Below are 25,283 nucleotides of genomic sequence, written 5' to 3' on the forward strand. Positions count from 1 at the left end.
TCTTGCCTCTTAGTTCCCCATAATATTTTTCCAGACCCCACATTGCTGAAATTGCCCATTTGCATACACATCTAGTTATACAGAAAGACAGCTTAGAAGTATGATACTTTCTCATGTATCCTGGGGATTTAGCTTTGTTGAGAGCAATCAACCCTCATCACATACCGTTGGGTTCGCAGGGATGAGTTCTGATTTTCAGTGATGCCTCTCGTCTATGGTTTCCCATAGGGAAATACTGTACAGTGGTGGGTCTTGAACTCCAGCATCTCTGTCTGATACTGTGACTGTATAATGAATAACAACCATAGTGTTTCAAGGACATGAGTTAATAAGCTATGTGGTTTCACCTAACACAAGCCCAGACTAGCATACTAGTTTGAGACCAAGCTTCTGCCACAAGCGCATCCACAGATAATGTAATAGCCTGTCACTCAGAGCACAGCAAACCATAAGTGTGTCAGAGACAGGACTGCACATTGTACTATCTACATCCTGAGTCCCCACCACTCACACCTTCCATTTCCTATGGCTAATTTATTTGCCCCCATTTGGTTGCTTTGATTTTGCATTTCTTTACCCACAACATCTCCTGTACTTGCTGTGTTATGCTCAGACACTTTCTGGTTTGAAAACCTGTTTGGCAGTTACATTGTGTGGTTTTCCATCACTCCTGGATGGGCAACCATGACTTCCTTTTTCTCTTCTGCCAACAAACCCACCTCCCGTCTGTCATCGTACTTTATCATAAACACTCCAAACCACCCAGCTTTTAATGTGGTTGCCTCTCTAGGTTTGTTGTGTATAAAATTTTCATTCTCCTCAGTGCACTGCATTGTGACATGTTGACTCTCAAGATATCAGCTCTCGATATCCTGTAGGCAAATTGCATAATCCAGAGGGTGTAACAATCAAAACAGGGTAGTAATATTCTTCCTCCAGGCTCTTATTTCCTCACTAAGTCCCTGGCTACAGTAGGTATTTTTGCACAAGTATAAGTAGGCCAGTGTTGCTATGCCAGTGTAAATCCCTAGTGCAGATGTGCTGCACGTGTGTGATGTCACTTATGTCACTGGGTGAATGCTCCATTTTGCACCGGGTCAGTGTGACTAAATTAGGAGTTTCCACCAGTCAAACCACAATGAAGCAGTAACACGTTTTCTTAGTCCAGACAAGGCCTTAGAGCACATTTACAACAACCAACCAAATTGGCCTTATGATGTCTGAAAACAATACAGAGAAATCCCAGTCACAACACTATTTCAGCCCTCACTCTTAAGTCTGCTGGCATCACATTGTGCCCAACAACCTGTCACACTTGCTCTGAAAGGATTCCTGAAGCCCTTACCACAAGCCCCAGGATGTCCTCAGCAGGAAAGAATCACGGTGGTTATTTTAATATAAAAAATTAAGTTTGAATCAGGAACCAAGTATGTTGAGGACTATCATTATATCCTCATGACTCAGTTAGTTAACAGGGAAGTAAGTAACCTAGTTACGCTAAAATGTTGTCATAAATAGAGTCATGAGGATATTATGATTTCCCAGGTTTTCCCTGTGCTGCAGGAAATGTATTGAGAAAGGGTGGAGATGGCAAGTGGGCTGAGAAGGTTTTTTGGAATCTTTAAGTAATTTGATGTAATTCGTTAAAGACTGTGCTTTTACTATATGTAAGGTACCTGGGATGAGACAAGCACAAATGACAAAAAAAAAAACCTAAGTATTGTAAAACTTTTGGGAATAAAAATTATTGGAATTAAACTTGCAGCCCATTTCCAATATCTGATCTTAATGTGATCCTCAGGGAGCTCTGAAATTATCTTCATGTAAGTGATCTTTTCATATGATTTTATTTTATCACTGTATTTAGGTATCATCTCCATAACTTCTGTGTCCACAAGCTTATTTATCTCCTTGCTAAAGTTCAAAATCTAATTTCCAACACAGGTTACTTACTGTAATAAACTGTACAAGTTTTAAAATGACAAGTTGAAAGATACAATTTTTAGAGTTATGAATTAATAGCCCTATATGTCAAAGACTTTGAAAGTGCCAACTTTTTCATATTTATAGATATATTATTGAAATGATAAAAAATGAACTGAGGAAAGAGAAAAGAAGTGAGGAGAACTACATATAATGAATCAAACATACTTAACAAGACATGTACAGACACTTTAGTGTGCATCTCTTTTATTACATTACATTAATCAAATTCTGCTAAAGACATCCATCTGAGCAAAGTGTCACAATGATATTCTATAAAAACATTCTTTTGAAAAAGAGTCTTTCCTGACAGCAGTATCAACTATCTTGTCTTAAGTGATTGTCAGGACTGCATTACTTAGAAATTAAGAGAATTTATATAAGTGCCTCGCAAGCTTCCCTGAAGAAAAATAATTTAATTGGAGCAAGTGTACAAACTCTGATAAAGGCTGGTAAAACATGGGTAAGTGATTTAGAAAGCATAAACTGGGTTTTTCCAATTCTTCCTGCTTTGACTCATAGTATTAACAGGACGGTCTCATTTTTAAATTATTTGCATCTGCTATTGACCAACTTTGAAGAAAATCTTACTCGCACTTGACTGCATGGGTAGAACGTGAGCATTTTTAAAGTCATATGCTGAGATATGATCAGTGTCTTTTGGGCTCTTCTCTACGTCCAAGTAGATAATGCCATATTTCACTTTGATTTCTTTTTAAATGCTCTTGAAAAAGACTCCTATGTAGGTACTGGAGGCTTTCATTGTTAAACAGACTTTAGGTCCCAATCCTGCAACTTATTTAGCACGGGTAGATCCCTGGGCTTGGAATCAGTGGAGCACTCTCTGTAGATTCAAGGCCCTGCTCAGAAAAAGTTGCAGTTTCAGCGATCTTGTCTGCGAAAAGAGGAGAGAGACAAAGAAGAGGAACATCTAATGATTTGTGAGACCACAAGGGGATCAGAGGGAACCATTTTTACAGCATGTGTGTGCAGTTTATTTCACTATGCATTTCACGGGCAGTCCAGTAATTTTCTATACCACCATTAATGAATAGATACTGTAAAACAATAGATTCATTAAGGAAAACTCTCTGCTTTTTGTACAAAGTACAATAGTCCTTAATTTTGTAATGGGGCTTTTAATGGATTTCAGTCTACACCGACTAAAACAAATTGTGTGGAATTAAGATTATTTTAATTTTGTGCCTATTCTGAAACACTGTAAAATTTAGACTTTCTTTGCTCTGACAATGACTAAAAAGGAGAGAACTTGGATTTCAAAACATGATAGAACTTTAAAACTGAATTTGGGTAATGTTTTTCCACCATAATCTACTTTAATACTTCTGTTGAAACAGCACATACCAGAAATCAAGAGTCAAAGATGACATGTATTGCATCATTTGTCCTCCATTATTTAGATACAGTGGCATTCAAAAATTCATTAAGATGTCATCCATTTGGTGGCATTAAGGAAACATGGGTATTACTGGAAAAGTATAGTCCACTCATAACTATGCTTCTTTTGGGGGGCTCGAACCTACTCCCATTAATTTTAATTGTGCAGAATCAAGCCCTCATTGATTTGTGTCACAATATGAAGTGAGAGAATAATTCACAATAAATAATTTTACCTTAACAGACCACAACATTCAGAGATTTATTTGCTATTCTACATTATTCACAAATTTAATCTGCAAATGTTTTGTGGCCTCAAAATTATTTGAACCTCAGGTTTTGAACAATTAACAGTGAACATAAAATTCACAATTTGCACTAAAACTTGTGCCAGTTACTATCTGAAACACATAACTCATGCGACCAACTTAATTAATCAACACAGCACGGACTTCAAATTGTGTATTCAGTTATAACATTTGCTGTTCACTCTGTGTTGGTTAGTTCCAAAGTCATCTAACCAGAGAACAAAAATGCCACATAACTTATCAAAGTAGTCAATACAGTGCAAGCTGCTAATTGTGAATTTTATCATGAAATATACAAAGTAAACACAAACGAGTAATGAATGTGTTTGAATCGAAATTCAGTTTTGATTTGGGAACATTTATTTTCAGCTGCCCTTATCAATTTATTTTCAACTGTCCTTATTAATAAACTATAAATCCTAGCAAACTCGCAGACAGCCTTAACTACCGTACTGATGCTGCGGTGTGACTAGGAAAAACTCAGATAAATCCATTGTGTTTTCACAGTAGTGAACATCATTTCTGCAATTTCTGATGTTTTATGTGTGATAATATGAGCTTCCTCGGAGGTATATTCTCATCTAATCATAACTCCCCACACATCAATAGAACATATCCCATGTGGTCTAACAACAAAAAACAGAGAAAGAAGTGCTTCATTAAAAACGTGGATTTAACCTACTGTAAGTAAAATCTTAGGTTACAACAAAAGTCTCAGAAAAGGTGAAAATTAAAAGATGCCACCTAAAGAGCCCTGTAAAATTAGAATTAATTTAATTTTTCCAGAAAGTGTCTAAAATGGAATGTTAAGTTATAAAAATTTTCAAAAATTATCTTACAATAGAAAAAAACAGCCCTATTAAAACTATGTTCATGGTTGTACTGTATTCCCTCATTCAGTCTTATATCTACAGCAAAGGAAAACATCAGTGATTAAGATAATTCCTTACATTGGTGGATACATATTTACCTAACACAATGGGCTGGATTCTCCATTCAGTTAGGTTGCTTTGCACCATTCCAGTAGTGCAAAGTACCTGAACACAGTTTAACAAGCCAAAGGAAGGATCCCACAGGTCATTCGTCAACTTGTTCCCATGTGCCAGGCTGGTGTATACTGCCCTGGCTGATTCCTGAATGCTGGGTTGCCTTTGTGGGCTACTGACAGCCACCATATCATCAGGATGCTCTGTTTTACATAGGAGATGGTGTCAGTGCCCAGGGACCCCAGGACTGAAAAAACTAGGTGGCTCAAAACCACCTGTGTCTTTCCTTCCCTGAGACACACTTCTGAAGTTGTCAGAGTAGCAGCCGTGTTAGTCTGTATCCGTAAAAAGAGCAGGAGCACTTGTGGCACCTTAGAGACTAACAAATTTATTTGAGCATAAGCTTTTGTGGGCTACAGCCCACTTCATCAGATGCATAGACTGGAACATATAGTAAGAAATATATATACATACAGAGAACCGAAAAGGTCGAAGTAGCCAGACCAACTGTAAAAGGCTAATTAATTAAGATGAGGTTTTAGCAGCAGGAGAAAAAAAGACTTTTGTAGTGTTAATCAAGATGGCCCATTTTAGACAATTGACAAGAAGGTGTGAGGATACTTAACATGGGGAAATAGATTCAATCTGTGTAATGACTCAGCCATTCTCAGTCTCTATTCAAGCCTAAAATAATGATATCTGGTTTGCATATTAATTCAAGTTCAGCAGTTTCTCATTGGAGTCTGTTTTTGAAGCTTTTCTGTTGCAAAATTGCCAACTTTAAGTCTGCTACTGAGTGACCAGAGAGCTTGAAGTGTTCTCCTACTGTTTTTTGAATGTTATGATTCCGGATGTCAGATTTTTGCCCATTTATTCTTTTGCATAGAGACTGTCCGGTTTGGCCAATGTACATGGCAGAGGGGTATTGCTGGCACATGATGGCATATATCACATTGGTAGATGTGCAGGTGAATGAGCCCTTGATGATGTGGCTAATGTGATTAGGCCCTATGAAGGTGTCATTTGAATAAATATGTGGACAGAGTTGGCATCGGGCTTTGTTGTAATGATAGGTTCCTGGGTTAGTGTTTTTTTGTGTGGTGTGTGATTGCTGGTGAGTATTTACTTCAGGTTGGAAGGCTGTCTGTAAGCGAGGACTGGTCTGTCTCCCAAGATCTGTGAGGGTGAGGGATCATCTTTCAGGATAGGTTGTAGATCTCTGATGACGCACTGGAGAGATTTTAGTTGGGGGCTGAAGGTGACAGCTAGTGGCGTTCTGTTATTTTCTTTGTTGGGCCTGTCCTGCAGACTCCAATGAGAAACTGCTGAGATTGAATTAATATACAAACTAGATACTATTAACTTGGGTTTGAACAGAGACTGGGAGTGGCTGGGTCATTACACATACTGAATCTATTTCCCCTATTTGTCCTTATCTACCCTGCTCAAGGGCCCCCTGATCTGTACTGGTCAGTTGATCTCTCAGCCACAGAATCCTAATCAAACCCAAAGAGATACAAATCCTAGTCCTGATTCTCCTCTCATTTGAACAGGTGAAAGGCAGAAGTAAACTCAACATAAAGCTACTTCTACAAGATCAAAATCACGCCTAGTGTAGGTCAACACAGCACAGGGATGGAATTGGTGACTCCTCCCCATCTGGGTGTTCTGGGGCAACAGCATGGGGTGGAATGATGAACTCGAGAGTTTCATCCCAATCCTGCTGGAAAGGTATAACAAGTGGGGTTCCGCATGGCGGCTGTTTTGGGACCGGCTCCATTCAATATCTTCATCAACGACTTAGATATTGGCATAGAAAGTATGATTATTAAGTTTGCAGATGATACCAAACTGGGAGGGATTGCAACTGCTTTGGAGAATAGGGTCATAATTCAAAATGATCTGGACAAATTGGAGAAATGGTCTGAGGTAAACAAGATGAAGTTTAATAAAGACAAATGCAAAGTACTCCACTTAGGGAGGAACAATCAGTTTCACACATACAGAATGGGAAAAGACTGTCTAGGAAGGAGTATGGCAGAAAGGGATCTAGGGGTTATAGTGGACCACAAGCTAAACATGAGTCAACAGTGTGATGCTGTTACAAAAAAAGCAAACATGATTCTGGGATGCATTAACACGTGTGTTGTAAGCAAGACATGAGATGTCATTCTTCCACTCTACTCTGCACTGGTTAGGCCTCAACTGGAGTATTGTGTCCAGTTCTGGGCACTGCATTTCAAGAAAGATGTGGAGAAATTGAAGAGGGTCCAGAGAAGAGCAACAAGAATTATTAAAGGTCTTGAGAACATGACCTATGAAGGAAGGCTGAAAGAACTGGGTTTGTTTGGTTTGGAAAGAGAAGACTGAGAGGGACATGATAGCAGTTTTCAGGTATCTAAAAAGATGTCATAAGGAGGAGGGAGAAAACTTGTTCATCTTAGCCTCTAAGGATAGAACAAGAAGCAATGGGCTTAAACTGCAGGGAGGTTTAGGCTGGACATTAGGAAAAAGTTCCTAACTGTCAGGGGTGGTTAAACACTGGAATAAATTGGCTAGGGAGGTTGTGGAATCTTCATCTCTGGAGATATTTAAGAGTAGGTTAGATAAATGTCTATCAGGGATGGTCTAGACAGTATTTGGTCCTGCCATGGGAGCAGGAGACTGGACTCGATGACCTCTTGAGGTCCCTTCCAGTCCTAGAATCTATGTTTCTATGAATCCCTGTGTGTGACTCAGCTGGGGAGCTAGAATGGCCCATACAGCCCAAGAGAGGAACCTTCTGGCTGACAGCTCAAGAATGGATTTGCCATCTTAGAAGGATGTAAGGGGACCATTAGAGATCAAATAAACAAACAGACCCTGGCCAACAGAAGTAGCAGAAAGCAGCAATACACGCACCTTCTTACAAGGTGTCTTTCTAAGACACATCCTGATATCTCTTTCTCCCTCTGCAGCAGCTCAGGAGGGATTATTTTAGGCCTCAATCTACTGTGACTTCAGTGTTGCAGTGTACATAACAAGATTAAAGGGGACCCGCAGGATGTAGTTCATTGTACACATTTCCCCACCATGGAACAGACAGAGCCTCTTTTGCAACAGGCCTGACCCTTTGGTGGTGTGAACCTGGGTTATGGGGCTTAAAAAGGCTGAAACACATATATGGTTTTAAAGAGCTAACAGGATTTGGGCTATGTATTTAAAAATGATTTTTTTTAACTTGTATTTAGCATTAGCTGCCTCTCAATGTTTCTGTGTCTCCATTCCTCAGTGGGCCCAATCCAGCATATCCTTACAGACATGAGTGACTTACTTACATGAGGATTCCCACTGAACTGAATGTCACTCATGTGCAGAAGGCTAGAGCAGGATTGGCCTAGTGACTGAGATTTGTCTCTCTCTCTAAGTAACAGCTGCCATTTTAATGATACAGCAAAGAGGGTGAACTTCATCTCAGGAAGCAGAATGGGACATATGTTTCCACTAGAAGCTGCTGAAAATCAGACTTGCTTCAAAGTTATTTTGAGGTAAATTCTCTATGTAAAAAATAACCATTTTAGTCAGTTTAACAGATAATTTAACCAGCTGTTACATTATATCGATACATATAAATATGTCTGCATTTAAACTGATTTACCTTTAAAATGCCCAGTTTTCAATGGTTCTTAATGGAACCTGACTTTCCTCTGCCCTAATCTGCCTCAGGAGATTGTCCAAGTGACAGCTTCCTGTCAGATTATTACTCTTTAAAAATCATTTTTAGTGACTTTCTCCCCTTCATAATTAAATGTAGAGATTTGAATAGCTTTCATAATTACACTGCAGTTTTCCTTTAAGACACACACAAAAATTCCTCCTCTCCCAGCCTTTGGCACATTCAGAGTTACCGTTCCCACTCACAGCTGTCACAACCATGCAAACTTAATAAATTCCATCTATGCATGACTTACTTAGCTAACCTACATCCACCAGAGATATGCGCATCCTATTCAGATGAGAAAGGACAATAACATAGTAAAGCTTCAAAACAATAGCTTACATGTAACAATTCTGTATAATATAGCAAGAGGCTTACCCTCACCCCAGTGAATCCAGCCTCTGAAGAGGAGTTCTCTTTCACAGTCCTTTACTTCTGGAAATCCATATTTTTTCCTTCAAAAGCAGTTTTAAAATGGAGATGGGATGGGGGGAAACAAAGTCTTCCAAAAACATAAAGGCAATTTTTTACTAGCAACAATCAAATGGGCAATTCTTGGGGTGTACTGGTGTCAGGTACGTCTACACTGCAATAAAAAGGTACGTCTTTGTATTACACTGCAATGAAAAAGTACGTCTACATGCTACACGGTAGCACCAAGTCTCAGAGTCCACATCAACTGACTCAGGCTCACTGGATTTGGGTTGTGGGGCTAAAAACTGCAGTGCAGACATTTGAGCTCAGGCAGGAATCCAGACTCTGAGACCCACCCCCTCTCGTGAGGGTTCAGAGCCTGGAACTCCAGCCTGAGCCTGAATGTCTACACTTCAATTTTTAGCCCAAGCCCAAGTCAGCTAACCCAGGCCAGCCACAGCCAGGCTGTGCATCTTTTATTGCAGTGTAGATGTACCCAGTCAGGAGCTTTCAACCCCAAAACGTGAAAGAACAGATTCTGATCCCAAGTACAACCATGTACATTTCCAATAACTCTATTGACTTTCAAAGGAGCCATTGCAGATTTACATCAGTAGGAGAAAGAGCAGGATCTGGCCCTAAATAATATAGTAGAGACAAATCTGGCATGTATGTAAGGTTATAACAAATGACAAGGTGCTGAGCAAGGTGCAGAGCATCTTTTACTCTTGTTGGTTTCTCTGAAAGCAGAGGGACATTAGCACCTTTGGAAAGGGCTCATCATCTCGTAGAATCAGGCACTGTATGAGCAGTAATCATGTCCAGTGTTAAACAAACACTCCCAGATGCCAGGTAAAATGCACATCATACTGCATCAGCCCTCCACAGAAGGTATCTGGAGGCAGTAAAACAAAGTATGCTTCACTTTGAATTAGAAAGAGAAAGCACTGAAGCCTACAAGCAATAGTAAAATGCAGGATACATTATTTTACTAGGTGCTGCCTTACAAGACTTCCATGGACCAAATGCTGCCCTGGCTTATACCCCATGCAATTCCAGGGAAGGCAACATGTTCCCTGCTCCCCTGCCACAACAAGGAGAGAAGCCAAACATGATAGAACTGGGCCTCTATATAGGCAATTGGAAAATACCATCCAGGCATGTTGCAAGGATTATCTGTTTTCCCAGGTTTGGGGATAGTCAGGGATCTAGACAGGGTTTTGAAGAAGTTTATTTTGGTATGTCAGGGAGCTCTTTCAGTGGTCAGTTTCTCTTGTTGGGCCAGATACCCACCTGGTGTCCATTAATGTATCTCCAGCTAAGGAACATTGCCTAAGAGTCCTGAATAGACCTTTTGATGGGTTTGAGAAAAATAATACAATACAAGCACAGGTTTGGGCCTCATGTCAGAAAAGCAGGTTTTGAAATACTATATAGCTATGGAGAGAAAAACAGGCTTAGCTCTGTTGCTTTCTTCACAGTGTGTGTGCCTCAGGATAGAGCTTTGGCCTAACCAAAAAAGGGGCCATGAGAAAGCAGTGTTTGCTTACTGTGTCAGCTACCCCTTTCTTTGCAGCCACATCAGGATGAACCCTAGAATGGTTGTCAAGTCTAGAATCTATAGGACAAAAATATCCTGATTTCATCTACTTTGTGCCAGAAGGCCTGATCATGCATGGGGTTGCGTTCCTTCCACAGTGTGCTGCTCAGTGGGAGATAAGGGCATTCAGTAGCTTGCCTCACCAGATCTGGTCCATAAGTTTCAACGTAAAACATAGACTTTTTTCTAGACCAAATCCTGCTTACAATCTGCACCTTGTCTTGCTTTATGTAAAAAAAGAAAAAAAGAATCACACAGCAAGTGATGCATGCAACCATATCACAGAGGTATAGTATATAGCAAATATGGCTTTAGAATGCCATCTATTATTGCATATTAATAAAATTAAACTCCATTATATTCTCAATTTCCACTTGGAAAATGGATGTCATAAGAGCATCTATAAATTATTCACAACTTTGCTAAATGAAGGACCATCAAAAAATTGTCACATGCAATCCATACTCTATATAACTTGTGACACAATTGTCAGTGTAACTAATATTTTTAATACTCTCTGGTTACTTCTTAATTACAAGAGCTCAAATATTTTATGGCACTTATTTGAAACTAAAAAGATGATTTGGCTTGTAACTTTGTACACTTTATGGGCCTGATCCTGCATTCCTTGAAAGCCCAAGACTCCAAGCATATGATCTTGAAATGGACCAATGGGTAGCTTTGGATGTAGAAGAAATTGAAATACAGAGCCCCTCCACCCACACTGGTTAATCCCCCTATCTAAAAAAAGTACTAAAACCATGCCTTTAATGTGTCACTTGCTATTTTAAACAATTTATCAAAACGTTTACCTATTTGAATTTTTGTTCTTGAATACAAGGGAATAAAAGAAGGCATTTTAAACATTGTGCATTGTTTCAACTTTGAGGATAATTCACAGATTTTTCAAAAATGACAATTTATTTTTTATTCAGCTGCTTGAACACTAAGTCCGAGCACTCTTCAGACTGAAAATACAGCAATTATACCAAGTAATTCTTTGACACTGTTACCACAGGCAAGTGGCCAAAGTGCATCAGCAGTCAAAATATCTAAGCAAGTTAACAAGCTCCTTTTACTCTCTACAGAGCAGGAGAAGAAAGGGAATCCAACCCCTGAGAAATGTTAAAATGAAGGAGAAAGAAAGGCTGCTGGTGTTTGTTAAAGAAAATGGTGTCACTGTCTTGGTCTGATCAAGGTGTAATATCTGAAGCCCTGACAGATGTCCATGGCTATATTTGACAGGGAGGGTTTTTTACAGTTCAGATCTGTTTTCTGTTATTGACTAATGAATGACTGCAGTCCACCAACATTTCTGTTCAAACTACACCTTGCTCTCTCGGTACTCTTTTTCTTCTGCTTTTGCCCCTGTTTTTCTTTTCAGCTCCATTTTGCAAAATACCCCACATGTACCATACAAAAGACATCTAAACTCATTAAGTAAATTCCCAAAGAACAATTAACAAATCATTTTGCTTCAGCCAGAGATATCAAATTTAATTAGGTGATCAGTGTTGATGGGGTGCAAAAACAAAACCTATCTCCTGTCTAAAAAGGTTCAGGTCCCATATAGGCTGCATTCTTCTCTCTATGGCACAGACAATAATTGAGCCTTTAAAAAAAAAAAAAAAAAGAACCTAGGGATGAAAAGAGGAGACTGTGTTGCAGACAAAAGCTTTCAACTAAGATTTGTTTTCCTTTCTCACCAGGTGACTTAAAGAAAAAAATCATATCAGCTATAGCGAAACAGCTTTAACCTATGCTGAGATCACAGTGACACAGAATATAAAGCAGCTCTAACAAGCATAATTTTTGCAAGTGATTAATCAAAACGTATTTAGCGAGTCATATTCAATGATTATCAATAGATCTGCTTAAAACAATAACCATTTTGCAATAACAACAGTTCTGTTCATTCTATTGCAAGCCAGCTTTGATGCCGGAAATAAAACGTCTTAAGTTGTACACTGGTACAGGGGTTCAAAAGACTAGAGGTTTTAGCATGATGGATTATCTGATCAAGAGGATACTAGTATGGGGTATATACTACTATGTCACATGCAACATGGCAGGCTAAGGTACTGCAATGGGTCAAAGGTTTGTTTTGTCTCCTTTTTTAACTTGGAGTTAGTATTATTTCTAAGCCTGATCAATTATCATTTTAAAGCAGTATTATCTCTATAGCAGAAATCCCTACCATAATATTTGGTATTTAATATGGATTTTTCAAAGCACTTGCACAGATTCTATAACGCCTATACTCCTAAATAAAAGAGCTAGATCATTTTTAAAATACCCTTTAAATTAAGAAGCTTAAGAAGCACTAACAGTTGATGTATCATTTTTTGTACAGTACAATGCTTTTGTGGCACCAGCTACTCCACATGCTGAAAACTCAGCCTTCTTTCTGTCTTTCCATCTCTCTTGCATTTCAGTAACACCAATATAAGAAAAAGAAACCCAATGTTAGTTTCTGCATGTGAGTCTTTAGATCTCTGTAGATTCCCAGCATATATCTTTCTAATTTAAGGCTCATAAAAAGCAGGGACCAATTAACACTATGAAACAAACTTTTGATGTGATGTTTTATTAAATAAATAAGAAGCTCCAAATGATAATAAAACTAGTCAGCTGATTCAGAGTGAAAGCTCAACAACCTAACCCAAAACCTACTTTTTTATCATTATACTAATCATTCAAAAAGCCATGTGTCTGAAGGCTGCCATAAGCTTCATTTTTTAAAACTATCATAGATATTTAATTTTTTGAAAATGCTTGACTATATTTTATGTCTTTGAAATCCAAGTATTACAATACAGCACAGAAAGAGTATCAAGGTACCTTTTTAGTCCTGAAAGTCAACAAAAAATAATTTGGAAGCATTTTACACTTATTTTATCTGAATCCCTGACAGTTAATTTGGTGTGAAAAACTGCAACAGTAGAAAACAGATGTTAAGGGGCAAGCATATAGTTAAGGTCAAAACAAACATAAAACACGGCTTCCATTTCCAAGGAGAAAAAGATTTGTCCAGCAACAGGTTTTATGCTAAACCTGCTTTTTTATTGTTCTGCTTGCGATATCTGTAGACTACACAATGCAATACTGTCTGCCATAGTGCAATACCTCTCAGCACTAGTAATTTAAGACTTTCTTCTCTGTAATACACTAAACCATCATAACCTGTCTCTTCCTATTTAGTTTAACCTACAACCACCACATACTGATTTGGCTGTGTGTGGCTTTCTCTATTGCCATTTATTACTCTGCTCGACTCCTGAAATTCTGTTTGCAATTTAAGGCCACAAATTAGAAGCGTAAGTCATCTGTTTCCTATAATCCCCCTGTCAGGACTGGAATCGCATTTGGAGCTCAGCACCAGGCCTGGTCCTAGGCCTTTACAGCCTCTCTGATTGGCTAAACGGTCTAAAAGCTAGACTCCGAATAAATAAAACACTGTAGTGCAGGGTTTTAGAGACAGAAAGAGAGAAGTCATTCAACTATGCAGGATAAATATATATGATTTTTACCACCATATTCTTAAGGTTAGATAACATTTATGTCAAAATTCCAAGCATTTGAATGGTAATTACTGTTGTTTTTAAGCTATTGTACATTGATAGTCATTGCTTACTTCTTATTAAATATAAATCTTTTACAACTTCTGCCACCTTCATCACACAGCACATTTTCTTAGCATTGGTACTGTCTTTTGCGATTCTAATTAGCTGTTTCCCCCCCTAACATGGCAGTCACTATATGAAACTAAAAATCTAAGGAGGCTCACTCCACTTTTCTCTTTTCTCTGTAATTATTCTAATGAATCTGTGCATTTATTCCTTTGATGCCAGTAGATAATGTTTTTAGGTATGTAGATGAGAAATCTTAAAAGATGGTCATTCTTTTTCTCCTGACAACGAAACCTTAGTTAAACAAAAAAAAAAAAAAAAAAATCTTTCATGCAAACATTTGTGGGTATTCCTGCAATTTGAATATTATTTCCCTGCTGCCTTTAAGCCATTTCAATAGCAGCAGCCAACTAGCTCTGCTATGGTTGACACTCTGTCAACATCTCTTATTTTACATCATTTTCAACTTTCTTCTTATGGCATTGTGTGCATGACAACATATCATGTTACAATCTCAAAAGAGCAAGAAAAAGCATCTACAAGGACACCAGTACAGAAGAGCAGTATATGGAGAAAAATCTCTCGTAGCTCACAGAATAATTGGAAAGTGCTGCTCTGCTTCAGGAAAAAAAAAACAACACAAAGAAACAAAGAAAGAAAGAATTAAATACCATTAATAAACATACAACAAAGTCACTCATGTTTCCTAATAGATCTTGCTATATCTGGGCTTGGAACTAAATAGATCAATATAGATCCTGAATGATGTGTTCTATTTATAAAGAAAACCAAGCTCTAAATTTTATAGTGTACAACAGAGCAGGAAAAAGATGACCCAGCGTGAATTACAGCAAAACCATTTTTCAGAGATTTAGGCAAAGCAATCAAAATGTTATAATTTTTGTTTAAATTAGAGGAGTCCTAAAAAAAGAATATTCCACTGCTCCTTGTGCTTCTGTAACTTAAAAATTGGCTACTTTTAAGTGAAATTGGCAGGCTGTTAGTCTACAATGTGGACTAGGATATTTGGAAATAAAAAAAATTGGCCAAGATATAATATTTTAAAAGGAGTTACTGTTCATGCAATTTTCTAAGGATTTTTTTTTTATTATCCATTCAGTATTACAAATTTGTATACACACACAAAAATACATATTATGGGTCCATAATACACAAATGCAAACTATTGTCAAGACGCATTCACAGTATGTACTGTGATGACTACTGAGCAAAAAAGCCTCTCTCATGATAATGAATGCCCATTATTATAAATAAGCACACTGTAGGAATAACTCATTGCACACAAAAGCATACCCAAACCATTTGGTTTCTTCCAGAGCTCAGACACCAGCGCTACTATTAAAGAGCTGCACACTGGAAGAGCGATGGGAGTATTGCCATGTAAATGAGCAGCATGCTAAGGAGCAGATGTTGCTCTTTGGAAGAAAAAAGGTCTTGCACCAAAATGTTGGTGGACCTCTGTGTGCTGTTGTGACAACTGACCTTCCTAACTTCTGTCCTTTGGATGTGTGTTTCTGGATCTAGTAAATGGGTCGGCTATTGGAGGTGCATGCAGATCATCTCTTAAGAAATATATAGAAATATACGGTCAGTGTTCCACCGATATTTTAGTCTTGTATCTAGAGCTTCTAAACTTAAAAAATGTGTCTTCATTTAAGACTCCTTGCTGAAGATCCAAACACCTTTATGTTTGCATAATAATTTTCAGACCTGAAAATATATCAGCTATCCTCCCAAGTATAAAAGGAATTGTTGAGTGCCAGGTTCCAAACAGACAGACACATGGTGTGAAGTCAAACTGTCCACTGCTTTAAACTGAACCAAATTCAGCAACTTAACCTCAAGGCTGGAGTCTGTCCCAGTTACCCTGCATGCTAGGCCATGGCACAAGCTAGTTGATAAATTAATTTAAAAAATCACTTTTCACCTGCAACTCATTCCACCAACATGCCCAACATATCTCAATATGCTACAACTCAGCTTCACAACTCTGATGAGCCATTTCCTTTCTGTTATGCTTATCACATGATGATTTGCAACAATTAAAGGAAAACTTTACTTATTGTGTTTGTCCTACACTTATGAAGTTTTAAAAAATGATGCCAAATGATTTGCCATATGCACAATGCAACCATATTTTAAACATAGTGGATCATATAAACTGTATCCCAAAATGCTTTACATATTTAAATAGATGACAGCAGTCTACAGTGTAAATTACAGAAAACAGTGGTATAAAGACAATGAATTTTGAATGAATAAAGCATTCTATCCTAAAAATTACACAAATACTTAGCATTGAATATAGTACTTTATAAGTGTTAGCTAATTAAACATCACGACATCCCTATGATTTAGGTCATTAGCACTATCCCCCATTTTACAGATGGAGAAATTGAGACACAAAGAGGTTAAGCGCCTTTCCTAAGACCACCTAATGAGCTAACAGCAGTGTCAGATTTAGGACTCAGTAATTCAAGGTCCCCAGTCCTATGCTTAGTCAACTAGACTATGTTGCCTCAAGATGAAGGCTTATGAGAAAGAAAATAAAAAGCATCTGCATTGTAGAAAAGAAGCTTCCACGTGAGCTTTTTAAAAGAGTTGGAGAGTCAATGAGATGGAAACTGCAGTGCACACAAAGAGGGGTGAGACAAGATAGAAGGAATAGAAGAATGTGGCAGGAATAAAGCAAAGGAAAGGAAATATGGTCTTGTATTTAAAGCACTAACCTATGATAGTAGAATCCTGGGTCCGTGTCCTGGCTCTGTACCTAGCACAATGAGGCCCCAGCCTTGGTTGGGGCTTGTAGTTGCTATCATAATACAAATAACAATAGAGACAAGATCCATGGGAGGAAACCCACATAAAACTTTGAAATAGACGCTAAAATTAGTAGGAAGTACGTGGAGGCACCTAAGCACAAGAGCAATTTTGTTCTGTTTCTTGGACTGTGTCGAAAGGTGGGCCTCAGCATTCTGGAGTCAGGGCTTTGATTTCAATTAGATTACACCGGTGTAACTGGCAAGAGAATTTGGCCCTATATCTATGTAGGCAAAAAGTCTTGTAAAATTGCAATCCATTCACTGTTTTGTGAACTCAGAATCCTACAGGAAGTGTCACAAATCCACACAATGTTCCCGAGTGCTAAAGTTTGCCTATGGATCTCCAAGTTATTTGACAGATGTGTAAATTCACATGTAGCCAAAAAATTCCCTAGTGACAGCACAGCTGTGCATGCTGAAGAGTGCAAGTTACTTCAGCTAATGTCGACATTAAGTTATGGTTAATTTTTTCCTACAAATTCACCTTTTGTCTGCAGGTGTAATATAGCTTGAGGCCATTTGGGGCTGATTTAACTCTGCTTTGGTCAAACCAAGCCCTCTTTTGTACATTCCAGACTCAAATGCAAAAAAGTCTGAGGAGCTGATCGTTTCAGTGAGTAGGATGAGTGCACAACTGGAGATCCCCAGTTATATACAGACTTTCTTAAATCCCAAATGTGGGAAGATGCCCAGCACAGGTTTCATGGGGCTGTGACACTTTGCCTCAATACTTCCTCTATCTGACACTAGTAGAGCAATGTGCTTTTAAAACAGGAACAGGATTTACACTGGAGAGATGTGCATCAAGGATAAAATGTTTACCCTGTAAAAGCTCACCAGCTTGTCACATAAACCTGGCATTGTTTGGTAAAAGCTAGATAGTCAGATGCATAGTGGTTTGGTGGCATTACCCCTTAATGGTTCCAAAGGATTTATTATTGTGTGCTACAAATATATGTTGAACGTAATGTGCTACTTTGTGATACACCAAATTGAAGATGTGTTGGACTATTGTGTGTATGTGAATTTCAAGCTGAAAACAGTTTGTTCCTCCAGGTATATTCTTACTCTTGTCTTTTTATGGAAAAGCTTGTTGCTGAGTAGGTGAAGCATACAGTAATCTGTTCTCTAAACCAAACAAAAGGGAGCCTAATAAGGTTACAGTCAGCAACAGTCACTCTCTTATACCAACTTCCATCAGACAAAATTATTAACCCTACATTAATCATTGGCTATAGACATAACAGAGTCATGTAATAGATGAAAGATTACAGACTTGTAACCTTGCAGTAGGAAATCGTTGGTGAGAAAAATTAATGCTAATTTCAATGAACTTTCAATGGATTCTTATGCCAAATCAAAAGTGTGGATGTTTTGTTCCAATGAAGCTGCACATTGCACAGTTCAGCAATGGCATCAAAATGTGTCAGAAAGTGCTATACTGTGTGGAGGAAGAAGGGAAGATACGGCAATGGTGAAAGCATTGAACTGGAAATCAGCAGCCTTTCCTTCAGCAAGTCACTTACTCTTGCTGTGCTGCCTTTACCTCATATGTAAATGGGGTTAATAATACTTACCAACCTCACCCAGGCTCTGTGAGGCTCAAAATCATTCATGCTTATTAAATTTTCACATGCTCGGGTAGTTTTTCCACAGAAGATGGATGGGGCAGGTAGTGCTGAGTCCACAGCATCATTCTCCCTTCTATCTTTCCAGAAGAGCCCCTCTGTGGGACTTCTCCGGGACTGGGGCTCCAGGGTTTGTGGGGTTTATGGAAAGCTAGTGAGAAGCTACTGTGCAGAGCATTCTCCTCTAATGAGAGAAGAGATGCCAACCAATAGCCTTAACTTGGGCTCTGCACCATCCTCAGAGGGGTGGAGGTCTGCAGACACAAGGTGCCTGGCCAACTGAGCTTGCACAGGCCATGCAAATCATTGCTTGTTTTGCTGCCTTCCTGGCATCTGTGAAGGAAGAAATCTGCAGGTGTGCAAGTTTAACACACTCTACGGAGTTAGGTTTTCCCCAGTTTTTATTGTTTCATGAGCATTTTAAATGATTTCTGTTTCCAGCTTTTTTATATAGTGATGTTAACTCTGAGAATACAAACCAATTCACTGTTGCCTTTATGGGTCTGTTGACAGACTGACACATGATACTACTAAAAGAAATGTGAATCTGCCCATTCATCTTAATGGGGTGTTAAACTTGAAGCCTTATATTGAAGGACCAACATTATAAAACTTTGCACTGCTTATCTCCACCTCGAAATCATCCTAGGAATGCTAATCAGGCTGGGTATATTTGTCACACCTTGGAGTTCCATTGATTTGATAGGAATAAGACTCTATGTCTCAATGTGCAATCAGAGAAATAATAGAGATGTAAGGTGCTTGCTGCCTTCCTAACACTGGAGATACAAGCGGCGTTTATATTACTTTTAACAAAAAGGACTGACTTTTGCAGTACAGCTAGTGAAGTTTTGTGGCCTTTTCTCATAAAATGAGATGCAGTGGCAGGGAAGGTGTTCAATTTAATAATAAATATTTTTCAGTCACCTGCAGTACCTTCTGTAATACAATGATCACTTGATGATTACCTGGTCTGTTCATTCCTTCTGAAGCACCTGACATTGACCACTCTCGAAAGACAGGATACTGGGCTAGAGGGACCTTTGGTCTGACCCGGTATGGTTGTTCTTATGTAATGATGCTTAGTTTAAAGTACAGAAGGAGAATGAAAACTAAAACTCCAGAAAAAAATCTACATCTGGAAGCGAAAATCCCCACAAATTTTCCTCAAATGTTCTGGAGGCTCTCCACTGATCCTACCTCTTTGTGCAAATAAGATATTGATTAACAAGTATCATTGACTAAAGTATTTTTTTAATTCAGAGAGTGAATATAACCACATACATGGTACATATCATCAGTATAATCCTTAAATCATCATGAGCTCCTATTGATGCCTTCAAAATTCAGAATGCTCTCTCTCCACTTCTTTATATCAGACACCAGTTCTTATTGGGGGGGGGGCGGCTCTCTGCCATATCAATTATAGGAGTCCCCAACCTGCTCCCCTGTTCTGTTCTATTATCCAGTATCTCCTTTTAAGTCCTTTACCAGACCATTTGTCTGGTCACTTGCTGCCCTCCCAAAGGAGTACCTGCACTGAACATCTGCCCAATCGTAGAAAATAAGTTGCGACATATGGTCTACCACCATTTCGTCTCACCAGAAAAGATCCTCCCTTACACCCGCCGTAGGGAAGGCAAAAAAAACACATTCCACCTAAGCCAATTCTGGCGGTGTGGGAAAAATTTCTTCCCAGCCCCTTTTAAAAGGGGGTTACTACCTTAATGCCCACAGCAGGTCCTAACCCAGCCTGCCATTCACCTCCACTAGGGAAGGGAAGGTGGGTGCTGGCTTCCTCACTGCGTGGAACAAAGAGACAGGTTTCAGACCTTTATGAACATTCCTGGGGGGTGGGGGTGAGTCACTGCTGCAAAGCTGACCACCGAGCACCTTTTTTACAGAAGTTTCTGACCTCCTTTTTCCCCTACCCACCACAAAGCAGAGCTGCCCTTCCTGGCTATGCCCAGACAAACTCTGCACAACCTTAGTTGTGGTGCAGTCAGTTGTGATTCACTGAGGCCCCAATTCTGCATCTGAAGAGTATTAAAGCACCTACTTAAATTTAAGCAGATATTTATGTAGATTTTAATAGGGCTTAAGTACTGTGTACACTTAAAGTTAAGTGTATGTAAGTGCTTTGCTTAATAAGGTCCTAAATCTCTCCCACAGACATGGTTCCTTCCATACTGTGGGGCTACTTCTTTACTTATCTTGGCAGTCTGTGCTCTACTACCCTGACTAGTAGAGTTTCCTATTCTCCACCACCTCTGCCTGCTATCTCTGCCTGCTCATCTCTTAAATGGTTTAAATCCTCACTGTCCGTCCACATGATCTTCATGATCCCCCTCAGGCATTTGTTTTCAAATCCATCCAAAATTCCTCTCATACTTTTTGTGTGTGCCAGGTTTCCACATCCCTATGCCAGATTTGTATCGAATAGATGCCATTTCCATTAACAGTTAACATCTTTTAGTTTTACCCTGCTGAAAACCAGCTCACACAGCAAGCCACCCACAGACACACCTCTCTCCCCTCCCATATGTACATGCGCACACATTGTCTAATTAGGCAATTGGAGAGACCTCTATTGTGAAGCTGTGTCCTAAACATGTCATGCATCTAACCCTGTTGCTGTGGTAAGCCAAACTTCTCTAGCCTTGTTAGGGTCAAATTGAAATCCCAAACCTGATAGAATCATTATTCTGTCTAGTGCCAACATTATGCCTGTTCTCCTTTCAATTTTGATAGTGGAAACAGAGTAAGTACTTTACAGACCTACTTTACAACATAGGGATTCAAGGATAATACCAATTCTTTGATGAGTGATGGATACGAATGTGGACAATTTTGAAGTGGATTAAGTGAAAATACATTACATATCTTTTTTTTTTCAGATACATTTTGAGACTCTTGTAATCATATTGAATCTGCTGTCTATAGCTTCAGAAGAGAAACTGGCAAAAATCTAGACTGAAAGAATCTTGCTAAGGGACAATCAAACTCTCTGTACAGTAATCAATTAATTTCTGAGGATGCTAACATTTCAAGATCTCTTTCCTAAATATTTCTTAGTGCCAGCAATGACCCTCATGAACTAAATTTTGGGTTTGATATCAACTGAGGCACATGATCCCTGAAGAATCATCTTGATGGAGTCTGCTATGCAACCTTTTAATGTTATTTTATTGCTGCTCCTTCAGTTTGTATAGTTCTAAATTCCAGGACTGTGGAATTCAGAAACTTGAAAAATCCATGTGACTGAAATCTGGAATGTTAGGTAAATTTTGATGCTCAGGAAAATATTGACTACATACTCTGAAGACTTAAGTGGTGTGCAGGCTCTATGCGCAGGTGTGAATGTCACCCATGGTACGTAGTCCATTGTAAATGTTTAAATAATCTGTGAGATTTCAAATGTTTTGGGTAGCCTATTAATTTAGCATCATTTTTTAGGAGAAAAGAAAATCTGACTGCTCTCATAATAGATGATCATTAGTAAATGATTAACACTAGTTTTACTTCTGCTGATCTTCAGACAAGCCAACTGATCCACTTACCCCACAGACATGAGCAAGGTCAACTTCTAGTAAATAGGCCTCTTGCAGGTGGAGACATCTTTTGTCATGGTAACAGTAAAAACTAAAAATAGCTTTTAAAACTTTGTCAAATTTGCATATGTATTGATTTCTTTTCCTTTGTGGAGCCAGGTTAAATGCAATCTGATACGTCACACAAGCAAGGGGTGACGCAAGGAACTTCATTTAATACTGCAGCCACTCTATGCCAAACATCTTTCCCTGTAAAATATTTTCCACCAAAACTGTCAGAGTACAGAATCCATCACAGGACCTGGGGCTAGCACAATCACTATGGGTGCCCATGAAAAGCTACATATCCACAACAGATTTCACTATGGGTGGTTAAATGCCTTCAGCATTTAAATATTGTTGACTGCATCTGTTAAATAGGATGATGGGTGAGTGACCATTATGTACAAAGTCATTCAGCTAGGACTACACCCTCAGCTGAAAAATATGGCAAACGTATTAAAACTGTAGTGATTTTCTCTGCAAGTTGTCTCTGCGGTCCCACAGAAAATCATGAAAAAAACCTCTGCAGGATACCACAAATAATGCAATACATTTTACTTGATAACAGGTATACCCATACTTCCATCAGCCAAAGGGGGCAAAAGAAACATTGTTTTATATTTTTTAAAATAAGTAAGTGTATTGCTTCCAAAAATAGTATAAATCCCTTATCATGTTGGCTGTTTTTTCCCCAAGTCAATACATCTGCCATGGTTTCTTTGTTTTGTTTTGTTTTGGTTCGGATGACATAATAGTTCCATACCAATATCTGGACATGTTTGCCTATCTCATATAATCATAGTAGTCAAATCCGGAAACTCTCTCTCTCAGATCAGTCAGTCCAATCCCTGTAGTCACCTAATAAGTTATACTGTATAAAGATCTATTTTTGGGAGGTGGGATTCATTAGTGTGGCTACAGCTTTGAAGATTTAGAATAACAATTAGAAATAACAATGATGTTTTACAGTTCTACAGTGCCATTCATATCAATGCCAAAAACATTTGGCAAACTTTGTGCCTGATCCTAAGAACATCCAGCATTTCTCAAGATTTATGTCTTTATACATACAGAAGTGGTTTCACTTACCAGTGAAATTCAGCAACCTCTGGAAAAAAAGTATCAGCTGTTTAACAGGATACATCAATACTGCACAATTATTTAGTACTAGAAATGGAAAATCCTGTATCCAATTAAAATTGTATTGGGAATTTATGTAGGCAGGATTTAATTACCCAAATTAGAATTTGTCGAGGACATCAGGGCTAAAACCTATACTGGTTCAGAAACAGCCATGGTCTCTCTAATGGCCATATTTAATATTTTATATGTGACTACAGGTTAAATCCAAAAGATCTGCTATAGATCAGTTATAAACCACTAAAAATTAAGAAAACAAGTTTTCTAGTGATGCCGAAGAATGTAACAAAACATCAAAGATCTTGCCTTGTTGCTGACAATATAAAAATCAGACATTGACGGGAGAAAAAGATCTCCCAACCATCAAGCAATGAAACAGTAATGAGCATGGCAGTCATGGTCTCTGATTTCTTACATACAGTGCATGGCATCATGGTAAGTTTTGGTAACAGTAGATTCTAGCACATTTTAGATGGGGGAAAATTGACATAACTATAAAAAAAACCATTGGTTTTAGTACAAGATTTTAAATAATATAACATCATGTAACTCTTTGTGGAGACTTATGATAATTTCCAAAAATTACAATACTTGTTTAAATGTTTATGGGCCAGATCCTTAGCTGGTATAAATCAACCTCGTTTAATTGTAGTTAATAGAGCTACACCAGTTAATATCTAAGGATATGACCTTGGATATTTCTGTATCCACTTAATTCTGTGATAGAATTTTTTTTTCTCCAGAATCCATATGGCTGTGGAGCGGATTCTGCTACCCTTATCACATTGACTAGAACGTTACCCTATCGAGAGATCCATTTATTTCAGTGGGAGTGTTGTGCAACATGAGTACAAGCGGAAGAACAGAATTTTATTTTCCAGGTGGCATTTGCTTGTAGTAAAGAATTAATATCATCAGGATTACAAGAAGCAAACAAGAATCTTCATATGTCCTGCTGTAATGCTGCTCCCATGATTGCCTCCAAAAGACAAATGACTGTTACAACATGAAAGCAATAAAAATTAAATTCACCAGAGTCCCGTTGTGACTGAGCTAGAAAATATGAATTCTGCATTAAGCACTTCTAATTTCAATGCTTGGGAACTGTTTTAAACTGTCTGCTAATTTGTAGCACTGTAACATACTTACTCCAACTGTTGTAGTGAGAGAAAGCAGTTCCTCAATGGCACTGTACTAACAACTCCACTTTACTCACGGATAAGTCTAGGCAGTTTTCCACCTGTCCAGGCAGATAAATCAGTTGCATGAGGCACCAGACAGGTGAATTTGTCAAGCTTTGATATAGTCTTGATGCAAGTAAGTTGCTGTTTATGTTGAATATTTTCAGTTTAGATTATGAATGAGATTCTCTCCTTCTTCCCAACACCTGTTTTGAAGTCTTCCAAGCTAATAGTGTCTTTTTGACATCTGCCTTATTGCAAGTGTAATTCTTCTGTGACAGGTGAAGCTCTTAATCTGCTTCATTTCCAGCTTTCCCTTCCAGAGAACCTGTCTCTCCCTATCTTCCAGGTTCTTGATCTTCCTTCTTAGTTGCATCGACATCTTCTTGGGATGTTGACCTGCAGGCCTAAAAAACTTCAAAATCATTAAATAGCAGAGAACTCCTACAAACTATATTTGATGGTTCTGCTTACCTCTCCTGCAGGCTTACTGAGTGCTATGCTTCCATACTCTGCATTCTCTCTCCACTTCTGTTACGCATTTCATCTGTTCAATGCAATTTGAAGTATTGCTGAACAATATGAATCGTCTACACTTTTCATTGCCTGGTCAAGTCATAAACATATCAAGCTATCCATTTGAAAAACATCCAAGGAACCAAATATCGAAAACTCCCCATGGAGAATATTAAAGAAATTTCAAGTGAATGTGATACTATGTCCTACTGCAGCAAGTCATCTGAAAAAAGTGACATGACATAGTTGGAGGTTACATGATGTAATCTGGCACAACATGGTGAATATGGAAAGCTTGGGAAAACAAATCTTTTGAATTAGGTACTCAGTAGTAGCTATTTCACCAAAATTTATTATAGCAAGTGGA

General features: G+C 38.5%; 1 long non-coding RNA gene across 6 annotated transcripts in view; it reads right to left on the reverse strand.

The window, feature by feature from the left end:
* Positions 1 to 2,173: 2,173 nt before the first annotated feature.
* Positions 2,174 to 25,283, reverse strand: part of LOC127058909 (uncharacterized) — a 49,576-nt gene continuing 26,466 nt past the window's right edge. For 2 of the 6 annotated variants that reach the window (XR_007776488.1, XR_007776483.1), the window contains one exon: positions 24,069 to 24,807. This is a non-coding gene — a long non-coding RNA (uncharacterized LOC127058909). Of the gene's footprint in view, positions 2,879 to 24,068; positions 24,816 to 24,879; positions 24,948 to 25,283 lie in introns of those variants that run through there. The other 4 variants (XR_007776485.1, XR_007776484.1, XR_007776487.1 and 1 more) reach the window with 4 other exon arrangements.

This window comes from Gopherus flavomarginatus, chromosome 10 (assembly GCF_025201925.1).
Source record: "Gopherus flavomarginatus isolate rGopFla2 chromosome 10, rGopFla2.mat.asm, whole genome shotgun sequence".
In the NCBI taxonomy this organism is placed as follows: domain Eukaryota; kingdom Metazoa; phylum Chordata; order Testudines; family Testudinidae; genus Gopherus; species Gopherus flavomarginatus.